A 16759-nucleotide genomic window follows, 5' to 3' on the forward strand; every position below is an offset into this window, starting at 1 on the left:
TTTCTTCCCCTTGAACTTGTAGCTGTTACCGCCACGAAAGTAGGATCACACAGCCCTCCCCTCTCCTGAGCATTTTCACATGTAAACTGTACAAAGTGTGACAACAACAGCCAGTGAGAAAAAGAGAGAGAGAGAAAAAGAGAGAGAGAGAGAAAAAAAGTCATTCAATTTATTTAAAGCTCTTGTTGCCAGAGCAATTTGGCTCATTGCTGTTCTTCCTTGTCAGATGGCAGTGCTGCCTTTTTGCTCACATTCTTGTGCATGAGATAAGGAAGTGTATTGAGTAATCATCGCTTAGGGGTGGGTGCAGGCTGTGGAGGGGGGAGAGCCCTTCTGTAGAGGGAGAGGGATAGAGAGAGAGCTGAGGAGGAGTCTGCACAGCTCTGTGTTCACCTGTCTGTCTCCGCATTCCAGCGCCAACCTCAGCCGTAAGCAGAACGACGGAGGGAGCCGAGCGCAGGAACAGGTAAGGCGTTTTCTCTCTGCCTTGTGCGCGGCGATCACTAGAGGAAGTAAGCTGTGTGAATTCTTTTTTTCTGTGCCTTCCAGGTAGAAATTTTAACAGGCGACTCGTCCGACCGTGAAAAAAGTTGCGTGCCGAGGCGCCTGCTAACAATACAATCTTTTTTGTACAATCTTACCACTTCTGTGTAATATGTCGGACTATCTAAAGTATCCATGCAAAGTATATTCACTCGGTTAACCCTTCGGTGGCTGGATAGTGTCATGGTTAAAGGACAACTGTAACGAGAGAGGTGTGGAGGCTGCCATATTTATTTCCTTTCAAGCAATACCAGTTGCCTGGCTTTCCTGCTGATCTTCTGCCTCTAATACTTTTATCCATAGACCCTGAACAAGCATGCAGCAGATTAGGTGTTTCTGACATTTTTGTCAGATCCATCTGACCAGATTAGCTTCATGCTTCTTTCTGGTGTGAGTCAGACACTACTGCAGCCAAATAGACCAGCAGGGCTGCCAGGCAACTGGTATTATTTAAAATGATATAGATATGGCAGCCTTCACGTCCCTCGTTACAGTTGTCCTTTAAGGGCTCTGCCTCTGACGCAGGAGACCTGGGATCAAAGCTTGGATCTTCCTGTTCAGCAAGCCAGCACCTATTCAGTAAGGTGTCCTTGGGCAAGACTCCCTAGCACTGCCTACTGAGGGTCGCCCTAGTGGCTGCATAGTCTGCCAGGAGAAAAGTGCAATATAAACGTTATTTGTCTTGCCTTCTACATTTAGTAGGATTGAGCAAAAAAAGATTGTATCGTTAGTGGGCGCCATTAGACAAAGTAACCAACGTCCTTTCTTCAGAATGGGGCTGGTGGTTTGGCGGGTCAAAGAGGCTCTGTCATGCAACAAAACACCTGTGTGATTACGGCTCTGATAAGGCATTCGTTTCTTGACCAGCATGTGTGAAACTGAATCTAGCCACTTTGCAGATGCTTAGAGTGGAAGTATACAGAGAGGTTATAAAAGCAGCCATTGCTGACTTTCTTCTGCAAAGTGCTCGGCTGCTGGCTCACTTCAGTGCTGTCTGAGTCACATGCCTGCAACAAGCACACAGGCCATCGAGGTAGAATGCAGTTAGAACGATTGACGTGAATATGTGTTGTAGGTCATGGATTGGCAGGAGAAGCGTTCAAGGCAGCGGTTCAATATGACAGTTTGCATAACACAGGCGTTGTACTGCTTACAAACAGGTTCCATTCCAGGTGGTTGTTTGTAAGTTAAACTCATGTGGAAGTCGGATCATGTGTTATACTTTAGATTGTGAAACATCAATAAATAATTTACTTTCGCACAACTCTGGATTTGGACAAACAGTATAAACAATGCTTTTTGTTGTTGTGTTCATTGTGCTTTTACTTTGTTTTCAACTTCAACTGCCTACAACAGCTTATACTGTAACATGCAACAACAAGATGCTGTAGTATTAAAAGCAGAACTGTATATTTTGTACATGGAGACAACTTTGTATGTTAAGCTGGCCACTAACGGTCCAATTTCTAGCGAAAAATCGTTCGAAAAATCGTTCGAGCGATCAGAAATTCTGATCGGACGAAAAATCGTTCAGTACACCATCAATTAACCAATCATTGCTTCCGATCTATCACGACCACCAAGAAAATCCAAATTTTCGTTCGACGAAAATTCATTCGGGCGACATTTTTTTTCACTCGTTCATAATCGATTATGTCCACCAATGGGAATTATTTAAAACCAATCCGATCAGAATTTCTGATCGCTCGAACGATTTTTCGCTAGAAATTGGACCGTTAGTGGCCAGCTTAAGAAACATCTCCAGTCCTTTACAAGTAGGGAACTGTCTGTACAGTAATTTCAGCTTGCTTTAAAATGTTACTGTAGTTACACTAAAAGGACAGCTGACCTAAGAGGGATATGGAAGCTGCCAGATTTATTTCCTTTTAACCAATACCAGTTGCCTGGCAGTCCTGCTGATCTTTCTTGCATCATTAGTGTCTGAGTCACGCACCTGTAAGAAGCATGTGGCAAATGTAGTCAAGCATCTGATCTGAATGCTTGTTCAGGGTCTATGATTAAAAATATTAAAGGCAAAGAATCAGCGGGACAGGACAGCCAGGCATTGTTTAAAAGGAAATAAATATGGCAGCCTCCATATCACTCTCACTTCAGTTGTCCTTTAAGATACAGGCATGCTAGCCTCAGTGTGTTTACTGTACAAACGGTTGCACTGTGTTTATACTAATAGTATACACGCTGCAGTCTGTTACCTGCAACCTCTACAGTGCTAAAGTTGTTCCCTGCTCTCTTCCTTATAATGCCTCTGCTCCAGTGCTGATAACATCTGCAAACTCTAGAATGGACTGCTGCTGACTTTTTCACTATGTAAACAGTGTTGGGAGAAATGTTTGTACTGTAGAATAGAAGCAAAACCATGAATACATGCGCTTTGCATTATTGATCAGAGCTTCCGTCTAGGTTATTTTTTAGCACTTTTAAGAATAAGTAATTTGATATTTTTAGTCAGGAATTGGAATCATTTTCTGATGGTGCCATTGATATCACAGAGTTGACGGTGATGACCTAGTCCAAATGCCACTTGTAAAGCTACGTACACACATACGACAACGATCGTTCGTTGTGAATGATGAACGAACTTTTAAATGACAAAAGAACGACCTAAGTAAGGTTAGCGTTTAAAGGTGTGTAACGATCTGATCGTTAGAACGAACGTTACATCACGTAAAGAAACTATTGTGCTAGCGCATAAAAATGAAAAGTTCCATGGAGAAATAGCGAAATGCGCATGTCAAGTCTGGTACGAAAGACCGTTTTCCAACGATGTAATACTTTTACAAACGATCGTCGTTGGAAAAAATCCGCCAAGCTAGATCGTTCGTTTTTAACGATCTGGCTCGTCCGTCGTTAGACTTAATGGTCGTTGGCTCCTTTTTTTTTAAACGATCGTCGTTTGAAATGATTGGGGAACGATCGTTTCAAACGACTATAGTCGCATGTGTGTACGCACCTTAAGGGTGACCACTTGTTCTGATTTGCAGGGATTATAGCATAGTTGGTGGTTGTCTCTGTTGTAGCTGCTCTGATTAAAATGTGCCTGAGGAACTATAGTGAAAATAATGTCATACAAAAGTGCTTCATTTTTACAATAATTATGTATAAATGATTTAGTCAGTGTTTGCTTCTTGTAAAATCTTTCCTCTCCCTGATTTACATTCTGACATTTATCACATGGTGAGATTTTTACCGATGGCATGTCTGTGGAAGGAGATGCTGCTTGCTTTTTTGGCAGTTGGAAACAGCTGTAAACAGCTGTTATTTCCCACAAAGCAATGAGGTTCACAGACAGGAAACTGTCAGGACAACTGTGGGAGGGGTTTTACCACAATATCAGCCATACAGCGCCCCCTGATGATCCGTTTGAGAAAAGGTAAAGATTTCTCATGGGAAAGGGGGTATCAGCTACTGATTGGGATGAAGTTCAATGCTTGGTCACGGTTTCTCTTTAACCAGTTCACCCCCAAGGGTTTTTATCCTAACGGACCAGAGCAATTTTCAGTTGTCAGCGCTCCTCCCTTTTATTCCCTAATAACTTTATTACTACTTATCACAAGAAAATGATCTATACCTCGTTTTTTTCGCCACCAATTAGGCTTTCTGTGGATAGTACATTTTGCTAAGAATTTTTTTATTCTAAATGCATTTTAATGAGAAAAACAGAAAAAAAAAGAAAAAAAATCATTATTTCTCAGTGTTCAGCCTTTATAGTTTTAAAATTAAACATTCTCCTGTGGATAAAACAAACACGTTTTATTTGCCCAGTGGTCCCGATAATTAAACCGTTTAGATTATGTCCCTACCACAATGTATGGCGACAGTATATTATTTTGAAATATAAGTGGTTATTTTTCTGTTTGTTCTGGCCATAATTACAAGCCCCTATGTAATAAATTAAAATTAATTTTCCCCCATAAAATATAGAATAAAAAAAGCTGAGTCCCTAAGGCAACTATTTATTTATTTTTTTAAGCTGATTTTTTTTTTTTTACAAGTGTTTTTTTTGGGGGGGAGGGTTGGAAGTGTAATTTTATTAATGATGTGTATATACTTGAAAATGTGTGTGTTTTGTAGGTGTAATATACTTTTTGGCCACAAGATGGCGCTGGTGAACACTCATAGGACGTGTTCACTTTTTTTTTTTTTTTTTACACACTTTATTAAACTGTTACATTTCCTGTTTATGTGAATGGACGTAGCCGCTGTTCGCGGTCACGTCCATTCACTCCAGGCACTGCGATTGGGTAGAGGACTGTTCAGTCCTCTTCCCCAATCGCCCAGCACGGGATCCCGACGGTAATGGCGGCGGTAGCGGCGGACACACGGCGGTAGCAGCGGCGGGAATGCGCGACGTATTAAAACGTCATGTTGCTGTTAATAGCGGTAAGCATGACGTTTTAATACGTTAGGATGGCGGTAAATGGTTAAAGTACACCTAAACTGATAGGAATATGGAGGCTGACATATTTACCTCCTTTTAAACAATACCCGTTGCCTGGCCGTCCTGTTGATCTCACTACATGCAATATTGTCTAACTCACACACCTGAAACAAGCATGAGGCTAATCCAGTGAGACTTGGGTCAGAAACTCCTCGTTGGCATGCTTGTTCAGTGTCTATGGCTAAACCATTTCATGCCTGGTACACACCATGCAATTTCCCATCAGATAGACGGGGCACATGGATTATTTCCAACAGGTCCAATTGATTGTCCAATCACTTCTATGCAAAATCGATCAGAAGAATGATTGGAAATCAGATGGGACTTGTTGGAAATAATCGACTTGACCCATCTATCCGATGGGAAATTGCATGGTGTGTACTAGGCTTCAAGACAGAGGATCAGCAGGACAGCCATGCAATCTGCATTGTTTAAAAATGAATATATATGTCAGCTTCCACATCCCTCTCAGTTCAGGTGTGCTTTAAAACGGACTTGAACTCAGAACTTCCTCTCTGTTCTAAAAAATGAGCAACAGCATAATAACCTTTAAAGAAAAAAACATCTCTGTTCTAGCTGATAGAAATCCTGCAATAAATCTGCAGCGTGTCTACTTCCTCCTGTAAGCAGATAAAGGGTTAACATCCTGTGTTTACCTATTGACTGTGTGTGCTAAGGACTGACCAATTTCTGTGTTGACACAACTGAAAGACCAAATTACACTTGTGATTACTGACAGATGAGGGGAAATTTAAGACAGGCTCTTCTCTCTAAAGGTGGGTACACACGTCAGATAAAAGTCTTTGGAAAATGAAAGATCACAGACCAATTTTACCCCCTTCCATGTAGTATGAGAGCCATACCTACACAGTCTATTCTATGGAGCTGATCTCCCCCATCAGACAGAAATCTTTGCAAGATGCTGCACACACAGATGCTGTACAGACACAAAAGATCAGTATCTGCAAAAGATCTGTTCCTGCCAAACACATTCATAGTCTATGATATCTGCAGATCTCATACACACCTTGTTTAACGGACAATTATCTGTAGATCAGATCCACCAGGTTGGATCTTCAGATCGGCAGATAATTGTCTGATCTGCAGATGAATTTCCATTAAACAAGGTGTGTATGAGATCTGCAGATATCATAGACTATGGGCCTGATTCACAAAGCGGTGATAACTCAGTTATCACACCTAAAAGACTTTAGGCATGATAACCATTGCACCACGCTGGTGAAAAGCCAGTTTAGGCATGATAAGTTTAGGCGTGATAAATTTAGGTGTGATAAGTTTAGGCGTGATAAGTTTAGATAAGTGTAGATAGCGCGCAAAGTCCCGCAAGCAAAGCAGCGCCATTAAACTCTATGCGAAGTGCACCAGACTTTGCTAGCGCAAAACTTTTGATCAGCTGTGCACTGCGGTGCTAACGCAGTTGGTGCTTAAACTTATCATGCCTAAACTTATCACACCTAAACTTATCATGCCTAAACTTATCATGCCTAAACTTATCACACCTAAAGTTATCATGCCTAAACTGAGTTTAGGCATGATAAAGGGCTTTTCACCAGGGTGCTAACTGTTAGCACCGCTTTGTGAATCAGGCCCCATGAATGCATTTTGCAGGAACTGATCTTTTGCAGGAACAGATCTTTTGCAGATACTGATCTGTTGAATGTGTACAGCATCTTTGTGTGCAGCATCTTGCAAAGATTTCTGTCTGATGGGGAGTTCAGCTCCATAGAATAGACTGTGTAGGAATAGCTCTCATACTACATGGAAGGGGGTTAAATTGGTCTGTGATCTTTCATTTTCCAAAGACTTTTATCTGATGTGTGTACCCACCTTAAAACACACAGGGTGCATTTCTCTTCCTGTTCTCCTTCGGTCCTGTGCAAGAGATCTGGGCGTACGTACGAAAAGGGCGTCGGGAAAAAAGGGCGCGTGGTATAAACGATAAATGGAAATATCGTTTATAGAAATTATTGTGTAGAATTTCGTTTATAAATAGTGATTTAAAAATGTATAAATCACTAAATAATGTGTATGAGATCGGCAATTCTTAAAACGTTAATCTTCCCTGTTTGTAAAGTGAAACTTATATTTTCGTTTATTAAAAACCCTCCCTGTACCTATCCCTAACCCCTAGACCCCCTGTTGGTGCCTAAACCTAAGACCCCCCTGTTGGTGCCTAACCCTAAGACCCCCCTGTTGGTGCCTAACCCTAAGACCCCCCTGTTGGTGCCTAACCCTAAGACCCCCCTGTTAGTGCCTAAACCTAAGACCCCCCTGTTAGTGCCTAAACCTAAGACCCCCCTGTAGGTGCCTAACCCTAAGACCCCCCTGTAGGTGCCTAACCCTAAGACCCCCCTGTTGGTGCCTAAACCTAAGACCCCCCTGTTAGTGCCTAAACCTAAGACCCCCCTGTAGGTGCCTAAACCTAAGACCGCCCTGTTGGTGCCTAAACCTAAAACCCCCTATGGATAATAATGTTTTACAGACATGAATAAATAAAGAATGTAAAGAAAAAAAATGTAAATTATTTTTTTGGGTGGATAATAATGTGTTAGAAATGTTTTAGAAATAGTGATTTATTATCTTCATAAACGTTATTCGTCACGGGCTCATTTTGTAAACTTAAATCATCACAAACATAGTTATAAATCCTTAAAAATCTCCGGGCGCCGTTATAAATCCTTAAAAATCTCCGGCGCCTTATTTTCCCCGTTCAGCGCCCATTAAACGATATTTATAATGAAAGTGAATGGGGCGCCCTTTTTGTCCACTTGTCTCATGCGCCCAAATCTACTGCTTCCAGATCTGGTCCATCTTAACCTCTACCTGTTGCTGTACCCATGGCTGGTGCCTGTCGCCAGAGCACTGGCCCCTTCCTGTATCAGTTTATAGAGAATACTGAATCTTTAATATCTGTCTTTTGAAGAAAATATAATGTGCTCACTACAGTTTTACAAACAGTAGAGCTGGATTCGGTAGAAGCCAACTAACTTACTGGCATGTGTTTGGTGTGTGGGAGGAAGCCCACACAAATGCAGATGGAACATATATTGTAGACTTGATGCAAATAGTCCCTGGTGGAAACTCAACCTCACATTCAGTGCCACAAGTGGCGAGCCATTGTGAAAGATATATTGGTTTACTTTACTAATGTTGGGGAACAGTGGAGACTACTTAAAGGGGCACTACAGCGAAAAACTGTAACATTTACAATATGTGCAAGCATATACAAATAAGAAGTACATTTTTTTCCAGAGTAAAATGAGCCATAAATTACTTTTCTCCTATGTTGCTGTCACTTACAGTAGGTATTAGAAATATGACAGAAGTGACAGAAGCGACAGGTTTTGGACTAGCCCATCTCTTCATAGGGGATTTTCAGCAAGACGTTTATTCTTTATAAAGATATTCGCTAAAAAGGATTTAAACAATGATGGTGGCCAGCTTCCCTGCTCCCTACAGTTTTTTGGCAGTTGGACAGAGCAACTGCCATTCACCTAGTGCTTTTGAAAATAAATATATCCCTGAGAATCCCCTATAAAGAGATGGACTAGTCCAAAACCTGTCACTTCTGTCAGATTTCTACTACCTACTGTAAGTGACAGCATCATAGGAGAAAAGTAATTTATGGCTCATTTTACTCTGGAAAAAATGTACTTCTTATTTGTATATATTTGCACATATTTTAAATTTTACAGTTTTTCGCTGCAGTTCCCCTTAAAGGGGGAACTATAGTCAAAATATCTCCTGTGCTCCAAAAGGTTAGCCATGCCATAAGGACTTCTACACAATGATTTGCCAAATAGTTACTGAGAGGGTTAATAGACTGTGTTTCACTTTGTTCAAATACTTAGGGCTCTTTCACACTAGAACCCTTTTCCTGCATTTTAAAGTTAACCAAGGTAAAATGAAAGTCCATAGACTTTAATTTTACCTTTCACGCCCGACGCTGTGTTTCGGTGCGTTGCAGTTCGGGTAGTTCAATGCACCCGGTAGATTTTAACTGCCGGGAGCTGTATTTTCCCGTTGGGTGAATAATAGCTACCGCCGCTGAGCATCCCGACAACACGCCGCAGGCCATATCACGCCTGCAGGAGAACGGCTCCTGCATGCGTTGTCTAATGTGAAAGAGCCCATATGCTGGATACACACCATGAGTTTCCGCGTCGAATGCGTCCGTCGATACGCGTCGATTCGATTATTTCCGAGCATTTCCGAACTAATTTCGATGATTTTTAGGTCGATTGCCATGTAAAGTATGGCAAATCGACCTAACGACCCATCGAAGCTTGAATCGGACATGTCGGAAATAATCGAATCGACGCATATCGACGGACGCATCGAACGCGGAAACGCATGGTGTGTATCCAGCATTATAGATTTGCTGCATTACAGTACAGCTTCCCCTATTGTCTATGAATTACTAATTGCACTTGATAAGAGTGAGCAAACATAGCAGTAAAGGTAGCCATACACTTACAGATTTGCAGCAGATTCGACCATCAGATAGATTCCGCCAGATGCCTGTCAGGTTGAATCTCACTGGAATCTATCTGATGTGTGCCACACGCTAGGAACAGATTTACAATAGATTTCAGAATGAAATCTATTGAAAATCGATCGATCAAAGGGTTTTTCCCCTATTTTTTTAGGATTCAGTGTGACTGTAATCAAAGAAGGTTCTGAGAAGGTCTGAGAGTGTTTTTTTTAATGAACTTGATGTAATACTTCCACTACAATAGCTGTTTCCAGTCCTGCTGTGTGTGTGCTAGGGGGACTTGTGATTTTTACACAGATGACATTACTTTGGAACAAAAGCAAGTAGGATAGCTGTATCTGCAATAGACAGCAGATTAACACGTTTTTAATGAGTATTATATCAGATCTTAATTCCACTTTTGTAACAACTTCCAGAAAAAAAGTTACTTTTGTGGGAAAAAAAACAAATTCTGGTGGTGGTGGGGTTTGGGCATCTGGTGACAGGGAGGTCCTACTGCAGCAGGGCAGAGGTGTGATCTGTATTGCCAAAAGGGTACTGTTGCCGTGGTTGCCAGTCAGTGTGTGCACTGTCAGTTTTGGAAAACCTTAGCTGGCTGCAGCATACGTGCCAACAGTGGAGTTTCCAAGTGATTCTGCAAACGTGGACTAAATTTTCTAAAAACCTGCTGTTTGTGTTTTTGTTATGATCAGTAAAATACAGTCATAATTATTCAGCCAGTGTGTGACTCCCCCATAGTCTCTAAAGGTGGCCACTAACGGTCCAACTTCTAGCAAAAAATTGTTAGAGCGATCAGAAATTCTGATTGGATTGGTTGTAAATAATCTCCATTGGTGGACACAATCTATTATGAACGAGTGAAAAAAATGTCGTCCGAATGAATTTTCGTCGAACCAAAATTTGGATTTTCTCGTTGGTTGTGATAGATAGGAAGCAAAGATTGGTTCGTTGATGGTGTAGTGAACAATTTATTACAATATTTCACTTCCGATCAGAATTTCTGATCGCTCAAACGATTTTTCGCTAGAAATTGGATTGTTAGTGGCCACCTTAACACTGACTGCCTCATTAGAGGTATTGTTAAGGCGCGTACACACGTCATACTTCCGCAAACGACGGGTCCGCCAGACCCTCCCGCTGGGCGGACGTTCTACCAACAGTAGCACGTGTATACGCTGATCTGAGTAGGAGTACATGGTTGTAATAGAGGACTAAAGATTTGTACACAAACACAGTCAGTGTCGTCCATAAGAATCGCGCTTCATCGATAGGGCAACACTGCAGGAAAGTAAGAGACTAACAGCTATTTTATAAAGTTACTGAAATGGTTATTAGACTCACTGTTTCCCTATGCTGGAAATGTTATCAATTACATGCAACAGAAGCTTATCACTGCTGCAAATTTCCGCACTTTGTTCCTTAAAAACTAATTGCAGTAGATAAGACTGAGGAAACACAGCAGAGAGGTTTTTTTTGTTTTTTTCCCCTTCAGTGACTTTAAATGTTCCTGATGTCTGTACTCTGACTGTTAGGGTGCCCATACATTACTTGATTTTCTTGTTTGATTGACCATTTGATTCAATCATTTTATCAGATCGGGGGATTTTGATTTGGTTTCGGGGAGATGACTTTGTTTCATCCTGCATGATCGATCAAAATTGGCCAATATCTACCCCAATCCACAAATGTAATCAATGGGGTAGGATGGAAAATATAGATCGTCAAGGAATCAGCTAATTAAAGGACAACTGAAGTGAGAAGAATATGGACGCTGCCAAATGTATTTCCCTTTAAACAATACCAGTTGCCCGGCAGGCCTGCTGATGTATTTGGCTGCAGTAGTGTCTGAAAAACACCAGAAACAAGCATGCAGCTAATCTTGTCTAATCTGACAATAATGTCAGAAGCACCTGATCTCCTGCATGCTTGTTCAGGGGCTATGGCTAAAAGTATTAGAGGCAGAGTATAAGAAGGATAGCCAGGAAAGTGGTATTGTTTAAAAGGAAATACATATGGCAGCCTCCATATTACTCTTACTTCAGATGTCCTAAAGGACCACTGTCGCAAAAATCTTAACCACTTCACCACTGAGGGGTTTTACCCCTTGAACACCAGAGCAATTTTCACCATTCAGCGCTCCTTCCATTCATTTGTCTATACCTTTAGTATTACTTATCACAAGGAAATGAACTATATCTGTTTTTTTTCGCCACCAATTAGGCTTTCTTTTAGGCCCGGTTCACACTTGCGGTTGTCTGCCAAACGGACCGGATGACCTGACCGGATCCGGACCGGATCCGGATCGGAACCGTACGGTTCTGATCCGGATCCGATCCGGATCCGGTCAGGTTGCATCAGGTGTCCATCAGGATGCGATCCGGATCCGTTTGGCAGAAGTAACGTAAAACACCAAAAAAAAGTTGGGGTCTGGGAGGTCAGCAGAAGGGGGACCTGTGGAATCAGGCCCTCTGCTGTTTAGCACTCACCTCCACCTGCGACATGCTGCCAACATCTCCGGATCCGGATCCAGCTGTGCTGCTCCACTCCAAAATGCTTGCCCATGTGTCCCCAGCCAATATCGCCGCAAAAATCCGCATAGGAAGTGGGGTAGAACATCCGGATTTCTCAGCCAGTGTGTTGTGCGGCCTCCGGTTCCCATTTGTTTGTATTGGCCGGATGGTGCAGTCCGGCTCCGCCCCGGATACGGCTGCCGGAGGGGCCGGATGAAAAAATAGCGCATGTTGGAACGGAGGCCGGAGTCCGGATCCGGCCCGGATCCGGTCCGGCTCCGGTTCTGCAGAACGGACCCATGTGAACGGACGCATAGGCTTTAATTGCTATGCCGTGCGTCCGTTCCGTCCGTTCTGCAGGCGGTGCGGCTCCGGCACGGCAATTCCGGAGGGCCACCGCTAATGTGAACCGGGCCTAAGTGGGACATTATGCCAAGAATTATTTTATTCTAAATGTGTTTTAATGGGAAAATAGGAAAAAATGTGGGAAAAAATTATTTTTCAGTTTTCGGCCATTATAGTTTTTAAATAATGCATGCTACTGTAATTAAAACCCATGAAATGTATTTGCCCATTTGTCCCGGTTATAAAACCGTTTAAATGATGTCCCTATCACAATGTTTGGCGCCAATATTTTATTTGGAAATAAAGGTGCATTTTTTTCAGTTTTGCATCCATCCCTAATTACAAACCTGTAGTTTATAAAGTAACAGTGTTATACCCTCTTGACATAAATATTTACAAAGTTCAGTCCCTAAGGTAACTATTTTTTTTTTTTATTTAATTGTATATATATTTTTTTTTAATTACAAAATTATTTGTATATGTAAAATGCTTTAGGGTGTAGTTTTACTATTTGGCCACAAGATTGCCACAGTGAGTTTGTTTACATGCGACCTGTAAGCGTCCGGAAGGACGCTTACAGGAAGCAGTACGAGGCTGGGAACATCACAATGATCGCGCTGTTTCTAATAGAAGCAGCGGATCATTGCGGGGGCTTAGATCAACAAACGGGAATGGATTTTCACGTTCATTGATCTCCGGGCAAGCGGGTGGCGGCGTGCACGAGTGGCGGGAGCGTGGACAGCGGCAGTAGCGCGGAAGGTACGGATTTCTCCGTCCCTTGGTTTTTTTAGGGGGAAAAAAGGGACAGAGAAATTCGTACCGCGGGGGGTAAAGTGGTTAAAAATTAAAATATATGTACACATATACAGATATGAAGTGCATTTCTCCCAGAGTAAAATGAGCCATACATTATTTTTCTCCTATGTTGCTGTCACTTTTAGTAAGTAGTAGAAATCTGACAGAGCCAACAAGTTTTGGACTACTAGCCCATCTCATGGGGGATCCTCAGGGATTTTTTATTTATTTTCAAAAGCACTTAGTGAATGGCAGTTGCTCCATCCAACTGCCAAAAAAAGTGTATGGTGAGTAGGGAGTCTGGCCAGCATCTTTGTATAAATCTTTTTCAGTGAATGTCTTTATAAAGAATAAAGGCAATGCTGAGAATGCCTTATGGAGAGATGGACTAACCCAAAACCTGTAGGTAATGTCAGATTACTACTACCTACTGTAAGTGATAGCAACATAGTAGAAAAGTAATTTCTGGCTCATTTTACTCTGGAAGACATACAGGTAGCCCCCGGTTAACGAACGAGATAGGGACTGTAGGTTCGTTCTTAACCTGCATCTGTTCTTAAGTCAGAACATTGTACCATCTCTGTCCCCTGTACCTCCTCTGTGCCCCCCTGTGCCTCCAATGTCCCCCTTTGTGTCACCTCTGCCCTCTGTACCTGCTTATACAAGTTTAAAAGCCATTTTTTAATTTGCATTTTTTTTTATCGTTTTTCTCAAAAACTACAAGTCCAATTTGAAACATTTTTGTTGACTTGTTCCCATGGAAACACAGAATTCATGCCGTTCGTATCAGTGGGTCGTTCGTAATTTGGGCGTTCGTAAGTCAGGGACTACCTGTAATACTACTGTTTATATATACTTTCAATTTTAAGATTTTCGCGAAAGTGGTCCTATAAATCACTTGATTTGGATCGACACAGAATCGCTTTTTGGTTTCAGATCATACAGGCACAAGATCATTCAGATCGATCAGTGAAGGAGAATTGCTGGGATCTCACTTGCAATGTGTGGGCCATTTTCCATCGACCACACTGTTTTGAATCAACCAAATAAAGTTGATTGATGAAAAATTGAATAATGTATTGGTACCTTGACTTTGGCATTTTTGACAGAACTGTTAGGTTTGGATCATTTTTTTAATTTATTTTTTATTTCACCAAATCCATTTTTCTTTTCATAAATCACCGGTTCTGATTGTGAATGCTGACGACACATAAGTAAGCCCTGATACCTGCTTACGACCGTTTTCTCTGTCGCCATCCTGCGTTGATTAGTAACTGTTCCCGTCTGTTCCTGGGCAGAGGGATGGAAGTGAGTGCTGAGTAATGTACACTGTATGTAGCCTGCAGGGCTTTAGGAGTGGTTTGTTGCCAATAATAAGAGGCAGAGAAGTTCCGCCAGTGATTCCTGTACTGTGGGTGGGATCTGAATTCCTCTGCAGGGGTCTCGGCCTGTCCCAGCTGGCAGGAGTTAAGTGTTGCTGTAACCTCCAGATGTATTCCTGTGATGTCAATTCCACATACCTGTGTTGTAGGAAGTTCTGCTACATCCATTCTCCCAGCAGTTGTGGGGAGCAGAGCCGGATAATCCACAAGGTAATTCTAGGCAGTTGCCTAGGGCCTGGAGAGAGTCTAGGGTCCGGTGGATGCTAGCCCTCACCAAATTTAACACAAAAAGCTAGGTGACCATTAACAAAGACTGCTATCTTGCCCATTTCATTGTAATCCATTTCTGGTAGGGAGCTGCTCTCTGTGGCTTGTCCTGTGCAATTTGTTAGGGGTTTCACCACTAATGTACCGTGACTGATCAGTGCGGTCATACAGGATAGTTGGGCCTCAGCAGTGTGGTCACAGGGTTGTTGGGCCTCAGCAGTGTGGTCATACAGGGTTGTTGGGCCTTAGCAGTGTGGTCACAGGGTTGCTGGGCCTTAGCAGTGTGGTCATACAGGGTTGTTGGGCCTTAGCAATGTGGTCATACAGGGTTGTTGGGCCTTGGCAGTGTGGTCACAGGGTTGTTGGGCCTTGGCAGTGTGGTCACAGGGTTGTTGGGCCTTAGCAGTGCGGTCATACAGGGCTGTTGGGCCTTAGCAGTGTGGTCATACAGGGTTGTTGGGCCTTAGCAATGTGGTCATACAGGGTTGTTGGGCCTCAGCAGTGTGGTCACAGGGTTGTTGGGCCTTGGCAGTGCGGTCACAGGGTTGTTGGGCCTTGGCAGTGTGGTCACAGGGTTGTTGGGCCTTAGCAGTGTGGTCACAGGGTTGTTGGGCCTTAGCAGTGTGGTCACAGGGTTGTTGGGCCTTAGCAATGCGGTCATACAGGGTTGTTGGGCCTTAGCAGTGTGGTCACAGGGTTGTTGGGCCTCAGCAGTGCGGTCATACAGGGTTGTTGGGCCTTAGCAGTGCGGTCATACAGGGTTGTTGGGCCTTAGCAGTGCGGTCATACAGGGTTGTTGGGCCTTAGCAGTGCGGTCATACAGGGTTGTTGGGCCTTAGCAGTGTGGTCATACAGGGTTGTTGGGCCTTAGCAGTGCGGTCATACAGGGTTGTTGGGCCTTAGCAATGCGGTCATACAGGGTTGTTGGGCCTTAGCAATGCGGTCATACAGGGTTGTTGAGCCTTAGCAGTGCGGTCATACAGGGTTGTTGAGCCTTAGCAGTGCGGTCATACAGGGTTGTTGGGCCTTAGCAGTGCGGTCATACAGGGTTGTTGAGCCTTAGCAGTGCGGTCATACAGGGTTGTTGAGCCTTAGCAGTGCGGTCATACAGGGTTGTTGGGCCTCAGCAGTGTGGTCATACAGGGTTGTTGAGCCTTAGCAGTGCGGTCATACAGGGTTGTTGGGCCTTAGCAATGCGGTCATACAGGGTTGTTGGGCCTTAGCAGTGCGGTCACAGGGTTGTTGGGCCTCAGCAGTGCGGTCATACAGGGTTGTTGGGCCTCAGCAGTGTGGTCACAGGGTTGTTGGGCCTTAGCAGTGCGGTCATACAGGGTTGTTGGGCCTTAGCAGTGCGGTCATACAGGGTTGTTGGGCCTTAGCAGTGCGGTCATACAGGGTTGTTGGGCCTTAGCAGTGCGGTCATACAGGGTTGTTGGGCCTTAGCAGTGTGGTCATACAGGGTTGTTGGGCCTTAGCAGTGCGGTCATACAGGGTTGTTAGCCTTAGCAGTGCGGTCATACAGGGTTGTTGGGCCTTAGCAGTGTGGTCACAGGGTTGTTGGGCCTCAGCAGTGCGGTCATACAGGGTTGTTGGGCCTTAGCAGTGCGGTCATACAGGGTTGTTGGGCCTTAGCAGTGCGGTCATACAGGGTTGTTGGGCCTTAGCAGTGCGGTCATACAGGGTTGTTGGGCCTTAGCAGTGTGGTCACAGGGTTGTTGGGCCTTAGCAGTGCGGTCATACAGGGTTGTTGGGCCTTAGCAGTGCGGTCATACAGGGTTGTTGGGCCTTAGCAGTGTGGTCACAGGGTTGTTGGGCCTCAGCAGTGCGGTCATACAGGGTTGTTGGGCCTCAGCAGTGTGGTCATACAGGGTTGTTGGGCCTTAGCAGTGCGGTCACAGGGTTGTTGGGCCTTAGCAGTGCGGTCATACAGGGTTGTTGAGCC

At 43.5% G+C, this 16759-nt stretch overlaps 1 protein-coding gene across 2 annotated transcripts in view; it reads left to right on the forward strand.

Moving 5' to 3' along the window:
* The first annotated feature begins 331 nt into the window (after positions 1-331).
* The window catches only part of PTK2B (protein tyrosine kinase 2 beta), a 286197-nt gene continuing 269769 nt past the window's right edge, over positions 332-16759 (forward strand). For both annotated transcript variants that reach the window (XM_068280093.1, XM_068280094.1), the window contains exon 1: positions 332-466. The gene's annotated coding sequence lies outside the window, so the exon portion shown is untranslated. The remainder of the gene's footprint in view (positions 467-16759) is intronic.

The sequence above is a fragment of the Hyperolius riggenbachi genome, chromosome 4 (genome assembly GCF_040937935.1).
Source record: "Hyperolius riggenbachi isolate aHypRig1 chromosome 4, aHypRig1.pri, whole genome shotgun sequence".
NCBI lineage: Eukaryota > Metazoa > Chordata > Amphibia > Anura > Hyperoliidae > Hyperolius > Hyperolius riggenbachi.